The 20,388-nt window shown below is 40.6% G+C and overlaps 1 long non-coding RNA gene and 1 other non-coding gene across 2 annotated transcripts; both read right to left on the reverse strand.

The window, feature by feature from the left end:
- Positions 1-12,393: 12,393 nt before the first annotated feature.
- On the reverse strand, positions 12,394-20,280 carry LOC129527165 (uncharacterized). The gene is made up of 3 exons (XR_008672138.2): positions 19,875-20,280; positions 16,951-17,075; positions 12,394-13,474 (listed from the first exon to the last, which is right to left on the reverse strand). It is a non-coding gene; the product is annotated as an uncharacterized lncRNA (long non-coding RNA).
- On the reverse strand, positions 15,053-15,185 carry LOC134757362 (U8 small nucleolar RNA). Its single transcript, XR_010131213.1, has one exon. It is a non-coding gene; the product is annotated as a U8 small nucleolar RNA (small nucleolar RNA).
- Positions 20,281-20,388: the final 108 nt, after the last annotated feature.

Raw genomic sequence — 20,388 nt, forward strand, 5'->3', positions numbered from 1 at the left:
GGCATTTGGCTAAAGGTCTCTTTTCTACTTGTTAGTAGATCAGTGAGTTTCTACATAAGTGCTAAATATCTGAACAATAACATATCTGTATGTATTCATTTTAAAAGAAATTTTTACAATCAAAAGTTTTTAAAATATTGTACTATTTCCATGAACACTAGTCTTAATGAGGTGTTCCTTTAGTATCTAGCAGAAAACTGAATTTGATAAGTCACAATTAATAAATCACATTCAGTGTGATTTGAAAAGGTATTTCATGCAGAAAAATTAGTTTTGATGAGTTTTTTTCTAATTGAAACAAATGGTGAGTTGATGAGAACTGCACTCATTGAGTGATGTCTGCATGTTGTCTGGAATAATCAATATGTACCTTAGTCAGCTTTTATTTTTTACCTTCTTAAAATAAACCTATGTGGCACCCATGGAGGAAAACAAATCAGACTCAGAGAAGTACTTCAGGGAAAATGTCTGCGTTATCACAACTCTAACATACATAAATAATTCTTAGAAATTTCAACACTTATTAAATTGCCCATTAAAATTTCTTAACATATACACATTAAAGAAGACCTAGGCAATTGTAGAACTAGCATGCTACCTCTGAATAAAAAGATTATAGTTTAAAAGTAATCATTTTGACAAATATCTGTAGGATAATTGGAAAAGCCATCCTCCCACCTCAACCCCCCAAGTAGCTGGGACTACAGGCATGCACCACCACGCTCAGCTAATTTTTTTACTTTTTGTAGAGATGGGGTCTCGCTATGATGCCCAGGCTGGCCTTGAGCTGCTGACAAACAATCCTCCCATCTCAGCCTCCCAAACTGCTGCGATTACAGGTCTGAGCCACTGCACCTGCCTGTCTATCTCTTTTCAAAGACAAGCTCAAAATACTTTTGAAATGCTGAACCATTTTTCAATCTATAAAAGTAAATAATGGCTACCAGATTTAATCAATGGAAATAAAAATGTATCAACAAGCCAATTATTTTCCCTAATATGACCAAAACAATTCCTATTAGAACAAAAGAAAACACACTACCTAAAAACCCTATACTTTTAAAATAGAAACTTTAAATAGCTTATGAATAGTCACTTTTTACCAAAATCCTAAATACAAGTACCACATGCCCCATAGACAACACCCTCACAGTACAGGTTCCTTCTCAAAATTCAGGTTTTCTCAGGTCACCATTCCAGGTGCCCCCAGTGACTTCACACTGTACCTCAGAACCAACCCATCTCCATGACGGCATCTAAGGCACCACTGTCTACCAAACCTTCATGCACTGACAAATGTCCCACATCTGCACTGTTCAATCCAGTATCCACTAGACACATGACTATCAAGCACATAATATATGACACATGCAAGTGAGGAACAAAATATTTACTTAAATTAATTTTTTTTTTTTTTTGGGAGACAGGGTCATCCAAGCTAGAGAGCAGTGGCACAGTCTCCGCTCACTGCAATGCCTCCCGGGCTCAAGTAATCCTCCCAACTCAGCCTCCCAAATAGCCGGGACTATAGGTGTGTGTCACCACACCTGGCTAATTTTTGTATTTTTAGTAAAAACGGGGTTTCGTCATGTTGTCCGGGCTGGTCTTGAACTCCTGAGCTCAACTGATCTGCCCACCTCAGCCTCCCAAAGTGCTGGGATTATAGGCGTGAGCCACTGTATTTGGCCTTAATTTTTATTTTAAAAATTACCCCCACAGTTGAGGGTGAGGGAGACAGTACCCTGGGGTAATTACTCATCTTTCATGTGCCTAGTCCTGGTTACCTCATAAGTAGGACCAATAACAATACATACCGCATGTTGTTAAAAGAATCAAAGGAGATAATCCATGTGAAGAAAGTACCATTGTGTCTGACAATACATGCTGAATGAGTAAGCTACTATTAATTTAATTAATTTAAATAACCCCCATGAAGTGAATGGCTACCACATTAGAGCAGAACTAAAATTTTGCAGTTACTTATTCATTCATTGACTGTTTTATTGTCTGTCTCCCCGACCAGCCCAGAAGATCCATGAAGGCAGGGCTGTATCCCGATCGCCACTGTGACACCTAGACAGTGCTTGGAGCGCACTCGGGCATCTAAAAATGTTTGTTGAACAAATATATCAACATCAAAAGCAAAATAAACACATTAGTAGGAAAGGAGTGCATAAAAGTATGGCTGTACAAGGCAAACAAAACGCAAACAGGATTGCCAATGTAAATCTCAGCAGAATTCAAGGCTAAACTCTTCAGAAAAAAGATTCCCTTTAAACTAAACATCATATGACCTACAAAAGATCTAAGGTGTGAATCTTTATACACCAAATAACAAAGCACGCAAAGTAAACCCATGGTAGTGGTAAACTTCAATTTTCTTCTCTTCCAAGCACAGAGAGAAGGCAATAACGAATATATTAATCAATACATTCACACATTGAAGCATCCTAAATAAAACTAATGAAGTCAAAGTAACAGACGTATCTATCAAACTCTACACCCTACAAACAGTGACCACCCTTACTCAGTGGGAGGCTGCATAGGATGGTGTCTAACACTCTAGAATTCAAAGTCTTGGACCTAGCTCTGGCCCACCATTGGAGGTGAGGGAGACAGTACCCTGGGATAATTACTCATCTTTCATGGGCCTGGTAGGCACAGCAAGTAGGACCAATAATAATATGTACCTCATGTTGTTCTAAGAATCAGGAGATAATCCACATGCAGAAATTACCACTGTGTCCTGACAATTTGTGCTGACTGAGCAAGCTACTAGTACTACATTATTATCAATAGTTGACTACATTCATGGCATACATTAAAAATGATTTTATATTGGACCACAAAGATAAATTATTAGAATTCCCTAAGGCAGAAATTATAAAGGACTCATTTTGATGTAGTAAAAGGAGAAAAGTAAAAATAGCAAATATAACCCAAAAAGCCTAAACACGTGTGGAGTTAAAAGCACTTCTCCTGGGCATGGTGGCTCATGCCTGTAATCCCAGCACTTTGGGAGGCCAGGGCAGGCTGATTACTTGAGGTCAGAAGTTCCAAACCAGCCTGGCCAACATGGTGAAATGCCATCTCTACTAAAAACTACAAAAATTAGTCAGGCGTGGTGGTGGGCGCCTGTAATCCCAGCTACTTGGGAGGCTGAGTCAGGAGAATCGCTTGAACCCAGGAGGCGGAGGTTGCAGTGAGCTGAGATCGTGCCACTGCACTCCAGCCTGGGCAACAGAGCAAGACTCCGTCTCAAAAATAAATAAATAAATAAAATAAAGCACTTCTAAACCTTATACATCATATTAAAAAATGAAAACCTTGGCCGGGTACAGTGGTTCACACCTGTAATCCCCAGCACTTTAGGAGGACAAGATGGAAGGATCACTAAGGCTAGGAGTTCAAGACCAGCCTGGCCAACAAAGTGAGACCCTGTCTCTAAAAAAAAAAAACAAAAAAAAAAATTTAATTTAGCCAGGCATGGTGGCATGTACCTGTAGTCCCATTCCAGTCTGGGGAACACAGTGAGACCCTATTTTTTTAGAGTGAGTCTCTAAAAATAATAATAATAAAAAATACATAAAAGAAACAAAAGGAAAAATAAAAGGGAAAGGGAAAGAAAGAAAGCATCCGTAAATCACACTCGTGTAAGTAACACAGATGCAAACTTATGAGATATTCTCTGTCTTTAATGATTGCACACTAAACACTCGACACTCACTTTTCTGAACCCTCTAGAGTCTCTAAAATACAAGCTCTTTTTATTAAATGATAATTGGAAACAAAAAGGAGGGCTAAAAGTGGACTAGAAAGTTTGAGAAAATCTCAGATGACATGCACAAATAGAATTAAGACTGACAGAGAATCAACAAAGGAATCCCCTGTCTACGAACCGCAGGTAGACAGATGTTCCCAAGGAAGCCTCAGGGACTTGGAATAAACTAAGACAAAAAGAAAGAATGAGCCACAGGACAATAATCAGATTAAACAACTGCACAAGGAAAAATTGTGTCCTTGTACAAGGAACAGCAGAGCCAATCAGGTCCTGTCTCTTTCCCATCTCCCTTCCCTGGTACACAGAATAAACCCTGCAGCCCTGGCCTCCTGGGTAAATGTGGAAAATCGTTCCTACAGTGAGCAATCCACCTTGCTCACTGGACGGATGGATGTGGGAAGCAGCGACTGTGGTCCTCCAGATACCGAAGCGGGGAAGGGAATAAATGAGGAAAGCCAGCTCCACTGCAAAGAAAAACCCACCCTGGCAATTGCAGAGGCCTCCAGCCTGCCTACTGATCTTCAGCCAGCTGGAATCCCAAATTAAAGTCAACCAGTCAGCAGGCCTCACCTACCCACATACCAGCCCTTTCTTTAAAGGAGAAGCTATTGGAGAAAGAGACTTAGGCAAGAATAAAGGAAACTCATATTGCCAACTTCTATACCAATCAATTTAATCATTTATTCAAAATATAAATGAAGAACCAGAGATCACCAGGCATTTGAGAAATAAACAGCATTAAAAAGCAGAACCATGATGAAAAAGAAGTGACCTGCAAGTTCAAGAGATAAGAATACAATGTTCATAATCCTAATTTTGTTCCCTTTTTTTCAAAGTCCAGGTTCCAGGCTTATATTATATAATCCTAATGTTTAGCCTTAAATATTAATAACAATATTTAATTCCAAATTCTGCTCCAAGACGAGGATTTTTATAATCCTAATATTTATCCTCAAATTCAAAAGTACACACCAAATATAGGCAGCTAGGAAAAAGGACCAATCAGAGAAAAAGAAAATGAACAAAAACTTTCAAATATGATTGTTGAAATTAAAAAATTAACTGGAAATCCTAAATAATAAAATGAGTGGGGATAAATACCAAGTTTGAGAGCTCAAAGATAAAGTCAAGGAAGAGCAATAAAAGAAGAAAGTTTGCATGGACACAAAGAGGGAACAATTGACACTGGGGCCTATTTAGGGTGGAGGGTGGGAGAAGGGAGAGGATCAGAGAAAGTAACGATTGGTCCTTACCAAGCTTAGTGCCTGGGTGACCAAATAATCCGTACAACAAACCCCCATAACATGAGTTTACCTATATAACAAACCTGCATATGTACCCCTGAACATAAAATAAAAGTTTAACAAAGAGACTTTGGCAGTTCTTCAAAAGGTTCAACACAGAGTTACCATTTTATCCAGCAATCTCACTACTGTAGGAGAAATAAAAATGTGTATGTTCACACAAAACCTTGTGGACACATGTTCAGAGCACCATTATTCATAATAGCCAAATGTGGAAACAACCCCAAATGTCCATCAAGACCACATAAGCAAAATGTGGAATAGCCATACAAAGATTATTCAGCTGGAAAAAGAATGAAGTACTCACACATTCCACAATACGGAGGAACCTTGAAAACATTATGCTAAATGACAGAAGCTAGACACAAAAGGCCACATACTGTATGATTCCATTTATATGAAATATCAAGAATAGCAAATCAGCTGACAAGAAGTAGATTAGTTGTTGCTAGGGGTTGGAGAAGAATGGGTACTGGGTTTCACTGGGTGAGAAAACTTCTGAAATTAGATAGTGGTGATGGTTGAACAGTTTTCAATATACTGACACCTACTGAACTGTACACATTAAAATGGTGAATTTTATGGTATGTGAATTATATCTCAATAAACAAGAGAAAGTGAGAAAGCAAAAGAAAATTTGAAAGAAGAGTCAAGAGACACAAACTCCCACACCCATCCTGTAGGGGTTTCAGGAATAGAAAAAGGATGAAATAGAGAGGAAGAAATCTAGGAAGTAATATAATAGCTAAAGGAGGGGTGAGGAGGCTGGGCATTGTGGCTCATACCTGTAATCCCAGCACTTTGGGAGGCCAAGGCGGGAGGATCACATGAGGTCAGGAGTTCGAGACCAGCCTGGCCAACATGGTGAAAACCCATCTCTAAACTAAAAATACAAAAATTAGCTGGGCATGGTGGCGTACACCTGTAATCCCAGCTACTTATGAGGCTAAGGCAGGAGAACTGCTTGAACCCGGGAGGCGGAGGTTGCAGTGAGCCAAGATTGCGCCACTGCACTCCAGCCTGGGCAACAGAGCAAGACTCTATCTCAAAATAAAAGGAAAGAAAAGACGGGAAGGAAGGGACGGGAGGGGGGAAGGAAGGGACGGGAGGGAGGGAGAGAGAGAGGAAGGGAAGAAGGAAGGAAGGAAGGAAGGAATTAAGGAAGGAAGGAATTAAGGAAGGAAGGAAGGAAAGAAGGAAGGAAGGAAGCAGGCAGGCAGGCAGAAGCAAATTAGTAAAAAGAGATGGCAGGCAGGCAGGCCGAAGCAAATTAGTAAAATGAAATTCCTAGAGACAATCTAGTAAAATTTACAGGCCTGGAATAAAAAGAAAAGCTAACTCAAAAAAGACATACAAAATAGGGAGGAAAAAAGAATGTAAGGTTGACCCCCAAGTCCTACAGAGCTACAGTTAGTACAGAGAAGACAGCTCAAACTCCAAAGCATGGCACAGAGGTAAGCCACTGAGAGGCCTTCTTGAAAACAAAACAAAACAAAAAATCTACCAGCTGGGTGCGGTGGCTCACACCTATAATCCCAGCACTTTGGGGGGCCAAAGCGGGTGGATCACCTGAGGTCAGGAGTTCAAGACCATCTGGCCAACACGGTGAAACCTCGTCTCTACAAAAACACAAAAATTGCTGGGCATGATGGCAGGTGCCTGTAATCCCAGCTACTTGGGAGGCTGAGATGGAAAGATTGCTTGAACCTGGGAGGCAGAGGTTGCAGTGAGCCGAGATCGCGCCACTGCACTCCAGCGTGGGCGACAGAGCGAGACTCAATCTCAAAAAAAAAAAAAAAAAAATTGGCAAATGACTTGACTAGACCTTTCTCCAAGGAAGATATACAAATAGCCAACAATCACACAAAAGGATGTTCAACATCACTAGTCACAAAATACAAATCAAACACATGAGATACTAACTTCACACCCATCAGGTGTGAAAACACTAATGTTCATAGCAGCATTGTTCACAATAGCCAAAAGATATAAACAAGCCCAGTGCCCAACAACAGATGAAAAGATAAACTGTGGTATATTACATACAAAGTGATATTACTCAGCCTTAAAAAGGAATGAAATGCTGACACATGTTAGTTACAACATGGATAAACCTTGCAAATGAAACCAGCCCAATTGTCCTATAGAACTGATGTTTACAGTCTTTTAAAATAAAGATAGAAATTGACCCTCCCAGTCTTAAAACTTGAGAAAGTTACATTTGTCTTATCTGAGTTCCTTTCTTGGGAAACCAACCATCAGGCCTCCCAGATAGTTATCAAGGAACTGAAACTTACCAGATCACCACATCTGGACCATAAGACACCAGACCACCTCACCCATCACAATTGCCTAACCAACTACCTGCTTCCTGTCAACCAACTCCTCTCCCTCACCCTTCCCTAACTCCTGTTTTCCCATACGTGGTTACATTTCTTCCCTGCTAAATAAACCCCTGGTTTTAGTCAGTCGAGGAGACAAATTTGAGATTGATCTCCCATCTCCTTAGCTGCAGCACCCAATTGAAGCCTTCTTCCCTAGCAACACTCATCGTCTCCATGATTGGCTTTCTGAGCTGTGAGCAACAGGACCTAGAACAAACCCCTCGATGTTTCAGTAGCAATATGAGGTACTCACCATAAGCAAATTCACCAAGATAGAATAAGTAGAGTATAGGTTACCAGGACTGGGGAAGCAAAAGGAAAGCGGAAGTTATGTTTAATGGGTAAAGAGCTTCTGTTTAAGATGACGAAAAAGTTCTGGAAATGAATAGTGGTGATGGTTACACAACAATGGGAATGAACTAAATGTCACTGTACACATAAAAATAGCTAAAATGGAACATTTTAAATTATGTGTAATTTACAAGTAACACATTTTAAAGTTACAGAATTACACTATAACTATATATGAATTATACCTCATAAAGTTGATTGGCAAGGATAAAAGGATATACAATTTGATAAATACTCAACGTTGGAAGTTCTAACAAAAGGCATTTTAAACACATTGACTGGGATTATCTATTGATACAATGTTTTTTTAAGAGTATTTCAGCAATTTTTCAGAAGTCACAAAGATATTTACTGCCTTCTACCCATTTGTTCTAGTTCTATGAATCTTTCCTAAAGGGAAAAAGAAAAAGCAGGCACGAAGATTTAATCCCAAAAACGTTCATCAAAATGTTGTTTACAACATTATAATACTATCCAAAAATAGTAAACAAAATGATCAGATATTCACAACATATAAAACGTTTACCTTAAGTATTATGTATTTTATTTTAAAATGTTGATAACATTTAAAATACATAATATATATGTTATGGGGGAAAACAAACATAAAAAACTATATCATGTGATTCTAATTTTTTATAAGCAAAACAAAACTAAGTATCTACTTCAATAATAATTATCTCCCAGACTAAGTTAAGGACCCTTTATCATATGCTATCAAGGTAATATAACCCGAGGTCAGAGAAAACTTCGCTGGAAGTGGCTTTGGATGGAGAAAGAGAATAAAAGAAGATTCCTGCCAGAGAACTTGTCTACCTCAGTATCATTTTATTCAAATTAAAACTGTTTTACAATCAAACCTCAATTTTTAAAAGTGGGGGAAAAAACAGTATGTGTTAATTTTGGTATCCAAGGGGATACTAGAACCATTCTCCTGGCTGATACAGAGGGATGACTGTTCTCAGAAATGATTTGGAATGTCTGTCTGAAAATGTCAGCACGGAGCACCCCATTAAGGTATATAACACGTTTCAAATAAAAGTGTTTAAATACATATTTCATTGATTCATTTTTAATGAGCACACCATAAGCCTTCTCAAGGTATTAAATGCTCAACCATTACCTAAAAATCCTCCTTTCTATTACCAGATTTTACTTTGGGAGAGTAACATTAGAAGACGTATAATAAGAATTACCCTTATTATTAAACATTTTCTAAACTCCTATTATTTCACCCATATTTCACCAGCATAGAAGAATAATTATTATACCACTGCCACAATTCACAAAATCCTTTCACCTCCGTTTTTTCATGTGCCTGTCCTAACAATCATGAGATAAGCAAGCTTCATGATAATAACTACAACTTCTACAACCCCAACCCCACTGTCAATGAAATACCCACTAAGAATCAGGCACTATACGGCCAGGCACGGTGGCTCATGCCCGTAATCCCAGCACTTTGGGAGGCTGAGGTGGGCAGATCACGAGGTCAGGAGATCGAGACCACGGTGAAAAAAATTAGCCGGGCGGGCGCAGTGGTGGGCGCCTGTAGTCCCAGCTACTCAGGAGGCTGAGGCAGGAGAACCCGGGAGGCGGAGCTTGCAGTGAGCTGAGATCGCACCACTGCACTCCAGCCTGGGTGACAGAGGGAGATGCCGACTCAAAAAAAAAAAAAAAAAGAAAGAAAGAAACAGGCACTATACCAGGTATCTCACATATTTACCACATTCAAAGTTGAATAATTACCAAAAATCTATGAAGTAGTTATCCCATCCCAATTTTACAGATGAGGAAACTGCGGCTCAGCAATTAAAGTAATTGGCCCAGAAAGCAGATCTTTGATCCACACCCAGGTCTGTCTGAATCCTAAACCTATGCCATTTCCTTGTCCCACCCACACTCCCCAGGAAACAGAGATTGAGAAAAAGATAATCATTTGGCCAAGTCTTATAGGCAACAGGAACCCAGAGCCTTCTAACACTTGATCTACGGTGCTTTCCACCTGGTATGTTGCTTCTATAAAAAGTAAGGGCACTTCCTTCCATTGGGAGTTTATAAATCATAATTAATCTCATTAGATTATAAATAACATCATAGGGAAGCTATGTGCTACACAGGGACAGATAAGGGTGCCCAAGGGAAACTTTGAGGAAGTATAACTAAATTAATACACAGGGATCAGGGTTGAAGTATTTTATAACCAATACTCAAAACAGTAACAGTTAGCCTGGCGCAGTGGCTCACACCTGTAATCCTAACAGTTTGGGAGTCAGAGATGGGAGAATCACTTGAGCCCAGGAGTTGGAAACCAGCCTGGGCAACATAGTGAGAGACCTTATCTCTACGAAAATAAAAAAACAAGAACAGTTAATAAAGTTTCCAGGAGTAGCTTAGATAATCCCAGAATCGTATTTATATTAGGAGAAGGGCTATTTTTAAATATTCTAAAGTTTATAATTGGAATGCCCATAAAAATTGCCTATGAGTAGATTCATCATTACATCAGAAAAATTTATGATAATTACTTAGGACTCTGCTTTTGATAAATATGTATGCTGTAACTACTTAATAAAACCATGAGAAATAATTTTTAAAATGTAAATGTTACTTACATATCACAGTTTGCAGCTATCCACAAATGCTGGATTAGCAATTGGAACTAGAATAAAAAATGTAAATGTAAAAAAAGAAAAAATTAAAATATTTAAGTCATGAAACACAGAAAGTGACAGCAAAGTTAACAGCTCAGATCTTTATAAAAAGGAAATTTATACTGTATACCAAAAATGATATTTGCTAAATTACAAAGGCACTTGTATATGAATAAGATTAAAATAAAAACTAAGAACAGTACTTTTAGTTTCTCCTACCACTTTATATTCTCTAAATGACAGCCCTTACCTGATAGACACACGCCAACTATCAAAAAAAGCAATCTTAATACTATCTTGGAAGCAAGTAAACTTACATTTTTTTCAAGCCAATTCCCAAATGAGGGCCCACTACAGAAAACACCTCCGAACCACTTTAATTCCTTTCTGAGGATGACTTCAAACACTCTGCCAATCGATGCTAAACATGAGCCAAAAGAAACAAAAAAACTCTGACAAATTCCCATGAGCTTACCAATGGACCAAGATAGTCCAAAAAGTAATATTCCCAGAGGATAGGAAAAAAATGTCTTAGAGGGTTGATGTCTGCCTTCAATGTCAGAGCAGAAACCTTGCAGTTTACCAGATGACCCAGTAAAGGAACCAACACCCACAACCCGTTCCACATGGGCAGTTCCTTCCAGTCACTGATGAGAAGGGAAAAGGTCTGTCTTATGATATCACATTTTGTTTTTTTTGTTTTTTTTTTTTTTTTTTTTTTTGAGATGGAGTTTCGCTCTTTTTGCCCAGGCTGGGGTGCAATGGCATGATCACGGCTCACTGCGACTTCTGGCTCCTGGGTTCAAGTGATTATCCTGTCTCAGCCTCCCAAGTAGCTAGGAGTACAGGAGTGCGCCACCACGCCCTGCTGATTTTCTGTTTTTAGTAGAGATGGGGTTTTGCAATGTTGGCCAGGCTGGTTTCAAACTGCTGACCTCAGGTGATCCACCTGCCTCGGCCTCCCAAAGTACTGAGATTACAGGCGTTCATTCCAGTCACTGATGAGAAGGTAAAAGGTCTGTCTTATGATATCATGCCCGGCCTGATTTCACATATTTTTAAAAAATCTTACAAGTTAACATAAAATGGAAACCTGAGTATTACAAACAACAACAACAACAACAACAAAAAGTTCAAAATCACCGTCTACTCTTATTTACTTTAAGACGTAAGGATTAAGCAGAGGATAATTTGCATAAACCTAAAATCGTGATAAATCAGTTTTTTCATGGTAGTTAAATCAAATTGCTATTTTAGCACTTGTTTGAGCCTCTATAAAACCATAAATTTAAATGCATAAGTCATGTCACAGAGGCCTACCAGCGGGGAAAGGAGAAGCCTGGTGGCCACCTCCTGGTGACCAGCCACCACGCACAAACAGCAAAGGAGATTAAGCTTGGCTCAGGAGGTCCCCGAGCTCTTCTCACTGGAGTCGATCTGCGAGCACACTTGTTACAAAAAGTCATTCCAATCTTGGTCTTTCAGAAATTATAACTTATCCATTGCCAAGGAAAGAAAATAACAGAAGTATGATGATGAGAAAAACAACTGCTGGAAACATTACATGAGAAATAAACACAGAGTTAACGACAGCTAAGATGAGGACAAAGAAAACATTACTCTGTCAACACCAAAAATACTCCAAAGATGACACTACTTCTATTTGTCCTTCTATATTCCTCATCTCTTTATCTATCCATGGAAACTTTTTAAACACTTCAATGGAAAACTATGCTTTCAAACCAAGCAGATGTCTAAAGCAAAATTGTCTCACAACCTAGATTATAACAAAATGCAAAGTTCAATACAACTGGAGTAAAAGACAAAAAAGCCTTTGTATAAATAAATCAACTCTCAGATATTGAGAAAAGCACAAACCACACAGTTATTAAAAAGTTCCAATGAAATTACTGTAAAAAAATAACGAGGATAACATGATAGCTAAAATCACCTGAAATTCCTACCTCCAAATCCCTATAAAAAAAGGGCAGAATCTAGGAAATGTGATACTCCCTAAAATTTTTTGCTAACATGTTTTTGCTGATCTCAATCTTTAGACAAAGAAATTGTAAATATAATTTCCTAAGTAACTCAAAGAAGAAAAAGGAAATAGTATTTCCCGATAATAATTCTCTAGGTTTGCATAAATAGACCTACTTGGCACTGAAAGCACTGTTAATATTTTGCTTCACTTTGGTCTTTCAAAAACGTCCTTCTCCACAGGTTTTTTTGGTTGTTTTTATCAGTAATTAAGTTGACTGATATAAACCCTTAGCTGGTTTATTTAAACCTAAATATATTTTAAATTTACTTCAAATCATAGATTCTAATCTAGCCACAATGAATAATTTTCCCCAAATTGAGTTTAACAGCTTAAAATATAATTTGTTAAAAAAAAAAGTTTAAGGTATGTAAAAATTTCTGACTTTCACCCTAAATAAGATTTTCATTAGCTCAACAGGAATGTAATAATTATCCCTTAAGTATCTCCACTCCCACACCATCTCCACAGTCACGAACCACCTAGTCCCATTCTCAAATGTCCTGGTCCCGCTAATAGAATCCCAATCCTTCCTTGTTGTCCCCAACCCTGTGCACCTACACCTGCCATAAATGGTGGAAATTCAACCAGCTCTATGAACAGAAGGGAGGAGGCCCCCCACCCACTCTACAGGAAAACTTGCCCAGATCTACAGGAACCTCCTCACACACAAGAGGACAGGGCAGCCCAGACTCAGCTGAGAAATGTCAACAGCTGGCACAAATGAATTACAGATTATTTACAATTCACATAACACTGACCCAAGAATATAACCAATTGTCAAGACAAAATAAATTTAGTTATTCACATACAAATATTCCATTTGTGAATAAATTTCATATTCATATCTGTATACAGACAGTCTACATGTTCGATAACTCCTTTATGATCCTACCTGAAAATGCTGGTAGATGCAATATTTTTGCATCAAATTTAACCGATGGTGGTTGTTTCATTATCTGCGGTTAAAAAATAAAAAAAAAACTTTTGAGGCAATTTTAAAGATGGATATCTGTCTCCTTATATGTCCCTTATATCAGATAATAAATCAATGAGGACAAAAAAAGAATGTGTAAAATTTGTTACCAAAAACAATAAGAACGATGCCTTTTCAGATTAAAACATACATATATAGATAATAATTTATTTTTTAAAATCATTTCAATTGATATCTGTAAGAAAATAAAGCTTCAAAGAAAAAATTCACCCCATCCTGGCTTACTTTTTAGGTAATTTACCTCTAATTAGAAATTCAGTCTTTCAACAAATATCTATTGCTTACCTGCCAAGGTAAGGCTCTATGCCAAGTGCTAAGGGGGATACAAAGATATAAAAGACACAATCCTATTTTCAGCGAGCTGACTTTCTGGTTGGGAAGATGAGACAAACATTTGATAAACAACAAAATATTTCACAATTCAAAAGAGGCAGGACATAACTACAGACAAAACCCTGGACAGAAAGAATTTTTTTTGTAAATAGTAGTTTAGAGAATACAGCAAGCACTTTACTTGATATAGTTGACACCGGGTTTACGGAAGAGGTAGAAGGTGGGTTGAGGTCTTGAAGGATGGCTAGAACTTTATGGTTATATCAGAGAAGACACCATTCAAGGAAGCCATAATAGCATGAATTGGAAAGTGCATAATTTATTTGAGAAATGTGAAGAAACCATGTAGTTGGATCCATGAGCTTAGGACAGCCAGATACTGCATCTTGAGACTTTTAATTAAAAATTCAACCATCATTTCTATACCTAACTTCTGCAAAACTTCTATATGTAATATTTTTAAAACCTTTACTAATTAAGTAACCAGCATTACTGTATTTATTGTAGTATTCTTACTAAAATGCATATTCTCATTCTAATCTCATAATCCAAATTCATAATCTCATTCGAGTCATGAGAAACCCTTAGACAAACCTAAATTAAGGGACATTCTTCAAAACACCCAACCAGTTACTCTTCAAAGTGTCAAGGACTTGAGTCATACGTTTTATAACATGTATTACAAAAACATACAAAGGCCAAGTGCCGTGGGCTCGCGCCTGTAATCCCAGCACTTTGGGAGGCCTAGGCAGGTGGATCATGAGGTCAGGAGTTCAAGACCAGCCTGGCCAACATGATAAAACCCCATCTCTACTAAAACTACAAAACTTAGCCAGGTGCAGTGGCAGGTGCCTGTAATCCTAGCTACTCAGGAGGCTGAGGCAGGAGAATAGCTTGAACCCGGTCGGCAGAGGTTGCAGTGAGCTGAGATCGCGCCACTACACTCCAGCCTGGGTGACAAAAAACAAAACAAAACAAAATAAAAGACAAACTGTCAAGGTCATGAAAGACAAAGTCTGAGAAATTCTGACAAAACCGTGAAAAACTAGGACAGACTATATGAGACTAAGGAGGCATAACAACTAACTGTAATGTGGGATCCTGGAACAAAAAAAAAAAAGGACATTAGAGGCAACCGGTAAAATTCAAATGCATTTGGTAGTTAACAGCACTATACTCATGTTTTATTTTTCCCTTTTCAGGAAGAATTCGAAAGGAGCAATCAGGGTATTGCATGCCATCATTACACAGAGATATGAATCAAGTATCATGCAACTCCAACTACCACATTCTACTGCCCTCCAAAAGGAGGAACAGGTAAGGATTATCCCGCCTGACTAACACTATACCAATGTTAATTCCCAGGTTTTGCTAACTATACTATAGACCTATAAGATGTGAACATTAAGAGCAGCTGGGCAAAAGCTATACAGGAGTTCTCAACTGTTTTTTAATCTTTTCTCTAAAAGTAGTTTAGAATTAAAAGTTAAACACAAAAATTTCCACTGATGAAGGCTTCCCATAAACTATCAAATAAGGTTATAAGAGGAAAAAAGGAAACACAGAATATTGTGTTAAGCAAGCTTGTCCAACCCGCAGCCCGTGGGCTGCATGCGGCCCAAGACGGCTTTGAATATGGCTGAACACAAATTCATAAACTCTCTTAAAACATTGTAAGAATTTTTTTGCAATTTTTTTGTTGGTTTTTTAGTTCATCAGCTATTCTCAGTGTATTTTATGTGTGACCCAAGACAATTCTTCTTCCAGTGTGGCCCAGGGAAGCCAAAAGACTGGACACCCCTGGGAAAGATATCACAAATTGTTCTAGAAAGCCCATTTTGAAAATGCGCCAATGCACATCAAACTTAGCATAATAAAGTTACACTGCCAGACATATGAACTCACAAAAAGAATTAGCTCCATTATGAAAAATAGCTAAATAATCTATATAAAATGCTATCTAGAAAATAAACACGAATCCAAAAACCCTTACATTGTTCTAAACCACACTAATGTTCCCAATGAGATAAGAAAAAAATAGTCATGAATTAATACAGAAAAAGATATTTAAAAAAGAAAAAGAAGGCCAGGTGCGGTGGCTGACGCCTGTAATCCCAGCACTTTGAGAGGCCGAGGTGGGTGGATCACAAGGTCAGGAGATCGAGACCATCCTGGCTAACATGGTGAAACCCTGTCTCTACTAAAAATACAAAAAATTAGCAGGGCGTGGTGGCGGGCACCTGTAGTCCCAGCTACTTGGGAGGCTGAGGCAGAAGAATGACATGAACCTGGGAGGCGGAGCTTGCAGTGAGCCAAAATCGTGTCATTGCACTCCAGCCTGTGTGACACAGCAAGACTCTGTCTCAAAAAAATAAAAAATAAAAGTAAAACTAAAAAAAAGTAAAAGAAGCAGTAAAGTTAAAATAGAGAATAAGTAGTGGAATGTGAGTATGTTGGGGAGCTGGAAGTCAAGACAAAACAGAGGGACTTAGAAATGCATCTGTTTTTTAAAGTAAATATTCATTATCCCCCAGCAATAAAGTATTATATTCCAAAAGACAAGAAGCAAAAAAACTCACAGTGGTTTAGAAGTACATTGTGAACCATGACTCCTCAAGTTCCCATAGTGTCTTCCCACCGTCTCCCCTGCAGTCTTAACAACCTGTGACAGGGCAGGGCTTCCATGTGATCTGCCTGCCCAGCCCAGTCTGGTGAGCAGTGCCCTCTGACTGCTTCTGCCTTCAAAACACATCAGAGACTAGAATACTTAGAGCGATTCACATTAGTGCAGATGGAGAAACGATGGGACTGAGAGCTAAGGTCTGAGGTCAAGAGGCTGGCAACCCCTCCGTGGCATGTGGAAGAAAGCAGTAGTGAGAAGCAGAGCTGACTCATTCAAAACAGAGGGGAGAAAACTTAGAACTCCAGTGAAGTGGAAGTGAAGGCAGAGGAAAGGGTTGCAGACAGAGCAGGAGCTGGAAATGCAGACATGCAGCACAAATGAAACAGAAGCAGACAAGAGAAACAGGAAAGATTAGACAGTAAATAATATTCTGAATGAAAATCTTATGCAGATTTCAGATCTCAGTAAAGTCTACAACTCACTTGTCAGAGTGCTTTCTGCACCTTTGGATTGTCAATAATGGGGGTGACAACAAGATCTGAGTCGTGTAGATAAGCTCTCTCATCTGGGATTCCAGGTCCTGCTGACTCAGGTGTCCACTTGTAATCTGAAATGAGAACAAAAATTTGACTTTGTTTCTGTGACTAATACAGAGCTTTAAAACACTGAACTAATATGATGCTGAGGAAGACACCACTGTAAAATATCACCTATATCAATGTACTTCAACTGCTATTCAAGACACTTGCAGTCTCACTTGATTTTCACAAAAATCCTAAACTGTAGGTACCATAATTTCCATTTTACAGATAAAAATATAAAACTCTGAGAAAGTAACTGAATTGCTCATGTTACCATTAAAACTGGCTAGGACTACAAAAAAGATCTTTACAATTCAATGTTCTAAACTGTGATGAGGCAAACTGCTTTTTCGATTACCAGCATGGTTTTTTTTTATTTTTAGGGATGGAGTCTCAGTCTGCCACAAAGGCTGGAGGGCAGTGCTGCAACCCTGGCTCACTGCAACCTCTGCCTCCTGGGTTCAAGTGATTCTCCTGCCTCAGCCTCCCAAGTAGTGGAATTACACGTGTGCACCACCATGCCCAGCTAATTTTTTTTTTTTTTTTTTTGAGACAGAGTCTTGCTCTGTCACCAGGCTAGAGTGCAGTGGCGCGATCTCAGCTCACCACAACCTCCATCTCCTGGGTTAAAGTCATTCTCCTGCCTCAGCCTCTCCAGTAGCTGGGACAAGGTTTCACCACATTGGCCAGGCTGGTCTCGAACTCCTGGCCTCAGGTGATCCACCTGCCTCGGCCTCCCAAAGTGCTGGGATTATAGGTGTGAGCCACTGCACCTGACCCATGGCTTTATTTTTCATTCATAGAATGCTGATCAATTTACTTCTGCTTTACAGAATATTCAATGTGAAGTTGAAACTGTAACATACAAAAATTTTCAGACTTAAATACAGACCGGTTACCTAAGTGTTAAACCTCAATTATTAATTAAGCCTCATTAGAGATGATACATAATAAAATCAATCACCAGACATTCACCATCAGTTATTCCTTTGAGATGGTTCTTTGTGCTCTATTTAAACATAATTTGTATTCCTAGTGCTATGCCCCAGTATTTCCCATCAGAAAAAAAAAGGATTTATGCTTAAGAACCTTAAAAGAAACAATGACTAGCAAACTAAATAAAATAGAAAAGTAAATCAGTGAAGTAAGGAAGAAGGAAAATAAATTATCCAAAACCAGTGAGGAAGGGTCATAGATAAAGGAACAGAGTTAGCTAAGAAAATTCCTGGAAACCCAAGGTGCCCCTTGCAACTCAGATGAAAGATATAAGAAAACACACAAAGAGGCCGAGGCCGGGCACGGTGGCTCAAGCCTGTAATCCCAGCACTTTGGGAGGCCAAGGTGGCCAGATCATGAGGTCAGGAGATCGAGACCATCCTGGCTAACACGGTGAAACCCCGTCTCTACTAAAAAATACAAAAAATTGTTGGGGCGTGGTGGCTGGCGCCTGTAGTCCCAGCTACTCAGGAGGCTGAGGCAGGAGAATGGCATGAACCTGGGAGGCGGAGCTTGCAGTGAGCCCAGATGGCACCACTGCACTCCAGCCTGGGTAACAGAGCGAGACTCCCTCTCAAAAAAATAAAAAATAAAAAAAATTTAAAAACTACAAATGATAAGCAACATAGAATAGATATGTAAGGAAAGGCTTTAAAAAGGAAAATAAGATCAATATAAACTAAGAAAAAATTATTATAGAACAAAGAGATTCTAGGGAGAAGACAAAAGAGTATCAAAATCACTTCGTAAAGATACTTGTGAATATATTACATGTATAAAACAAAACAGAGGCCGGGCGCGGTGGCTGACGCCTGTAATCCCAGCACTTTGGGAGGCTGAGGCGGGTGGATCATGAGGTCAGGAGATCAAGACCATGCTGGCTAACATGGTGAAACCGCGTCTCTACTAAAAAATCCGTCTCTACTAAAAACACAAAAGTTAGCCAGGCGTGGTGGCGGGCGCCTGTAATCTCAGCTACTCGGGAGGCTGACGCAGGAGAATCGCTTTAACCAGTGGACTGTCAAGAGAGGTAGGCTGCAGTAAGCCGAGATCGCGCCACTGCACTCCAGCCTGGGCGACAGAGTGAGTGAGACTCTGTCTCAACAAAAAGAAAAAAAGAAAGAAAACTTTTTTTTGAGAGAGAGAGAGAGAAGTCTCGCTCTTCTCCCCCAGGTTTGAGTGCAATGGCTCGATCTCAGCTCACTGCAACCTCCGCCTCCCGGGTTCAAACGATTCTCCTGCCTCTGCCTCCCAAATAGCTGGGATTAAGTCGCCTGCCAACACGACCGGCTATTTTTTCTATTTTTTAGTAGAGACGGGTTTCACCATGTTGGCCAGGCTGGTCTCCAACTCCTGACCTCAAGTGATCAGCCCGGTTGGCCTCCCAAAATGCTGGGATTACAGGCGTGAGCCACTACGCCCGGCCAAAAAACCGAAAATCTTAAAGGCCTTTCCCCTTCCCCGCCTGGGCTCCAACAACGCGGGAGCCGCCCTGCCCCGCCCTGTCGCGGTCCCGAGAGCAGGTGGGCTGACTGAGGGCGACCATGGGTCCCAAGAGGGCTCCCGCAGCCGCGGGCTCCCACCTCGAGGCGCAGCGACAGGGGCCGAGAGGGGCCAGCAGCCCCCAAGCCAGCCCCGCGCTAGGAGTTGGAGAGACGCGCCCTCCGCCTTCTCCCACCCAAGCCTCTGCCTTGCCGGGCGGGCCAGTTGCGGGAGAAAGGGGCGTGGAACCGCGGCCTCTCTGGGGCAGGTTCCCCTTTGTCCTGGGACTCTGGGCACCCCCTTTCCGCCCTCGCCCTGCCCCGCCAGGCCGCCACCCGGCGACTCACCTTAATGTTGCGGTGGAGCGTGAGCCGCGGCTGTGGCTCCTGGTTCTCCTGGAAGATAGAGGCCAGCAACTTCAGTTTGGCCTTGAACCCTGACATGGACATCTTCCCCTCACCTCCGGCGGGAGGGGTGCGGAAAAGGAGCCTGTCCCGAGCCGCTGTCATGGCCGCGACCACCAGGCGGGGCCCCCGGCCGAGCTCTCGCGGCTCCACCTCTCCCCGCCGCCGTGACCCTCGTGGGAGCGCGGCTGGAAAAATGGCAAGGGGCACCGAGGACTTGGCGGGAGCTATGTGGCGGCCTGCGGGGCTGCTCCCTTTATAACCGACTCCACCGACAGGAGGCGCGGCTCCCGTCAAGCGGCAGTTTAAAAGGGCAACAGCACCACTGCCCCCGCTACCGCCTGGGAAAGGGCTGCCCCTACCCCGCCCCGGTCCTCGTCGCCCCTCACCTTTTACCCCTCACCCCTCACCCCTCAACCCGGCGCGCCCCGCGCGCACCCGGCGTGCCCGCGCTACC

This window comes from Gorilla gorilla, chromosome 16 (genome assembly GCF_029281585.2).
Source record: "Gorilla gorilla gorilla isolate KB3781 chromosome 16, NHGRI_mGorGor1-v2.1_pri, whole genome shotgun sequence".
Lineage (NCBI taxonomy): Eukaryota > Metazoa > Chordata > Mammalia > Primates > Hominidae > Gorilla > Gorilla gorilla.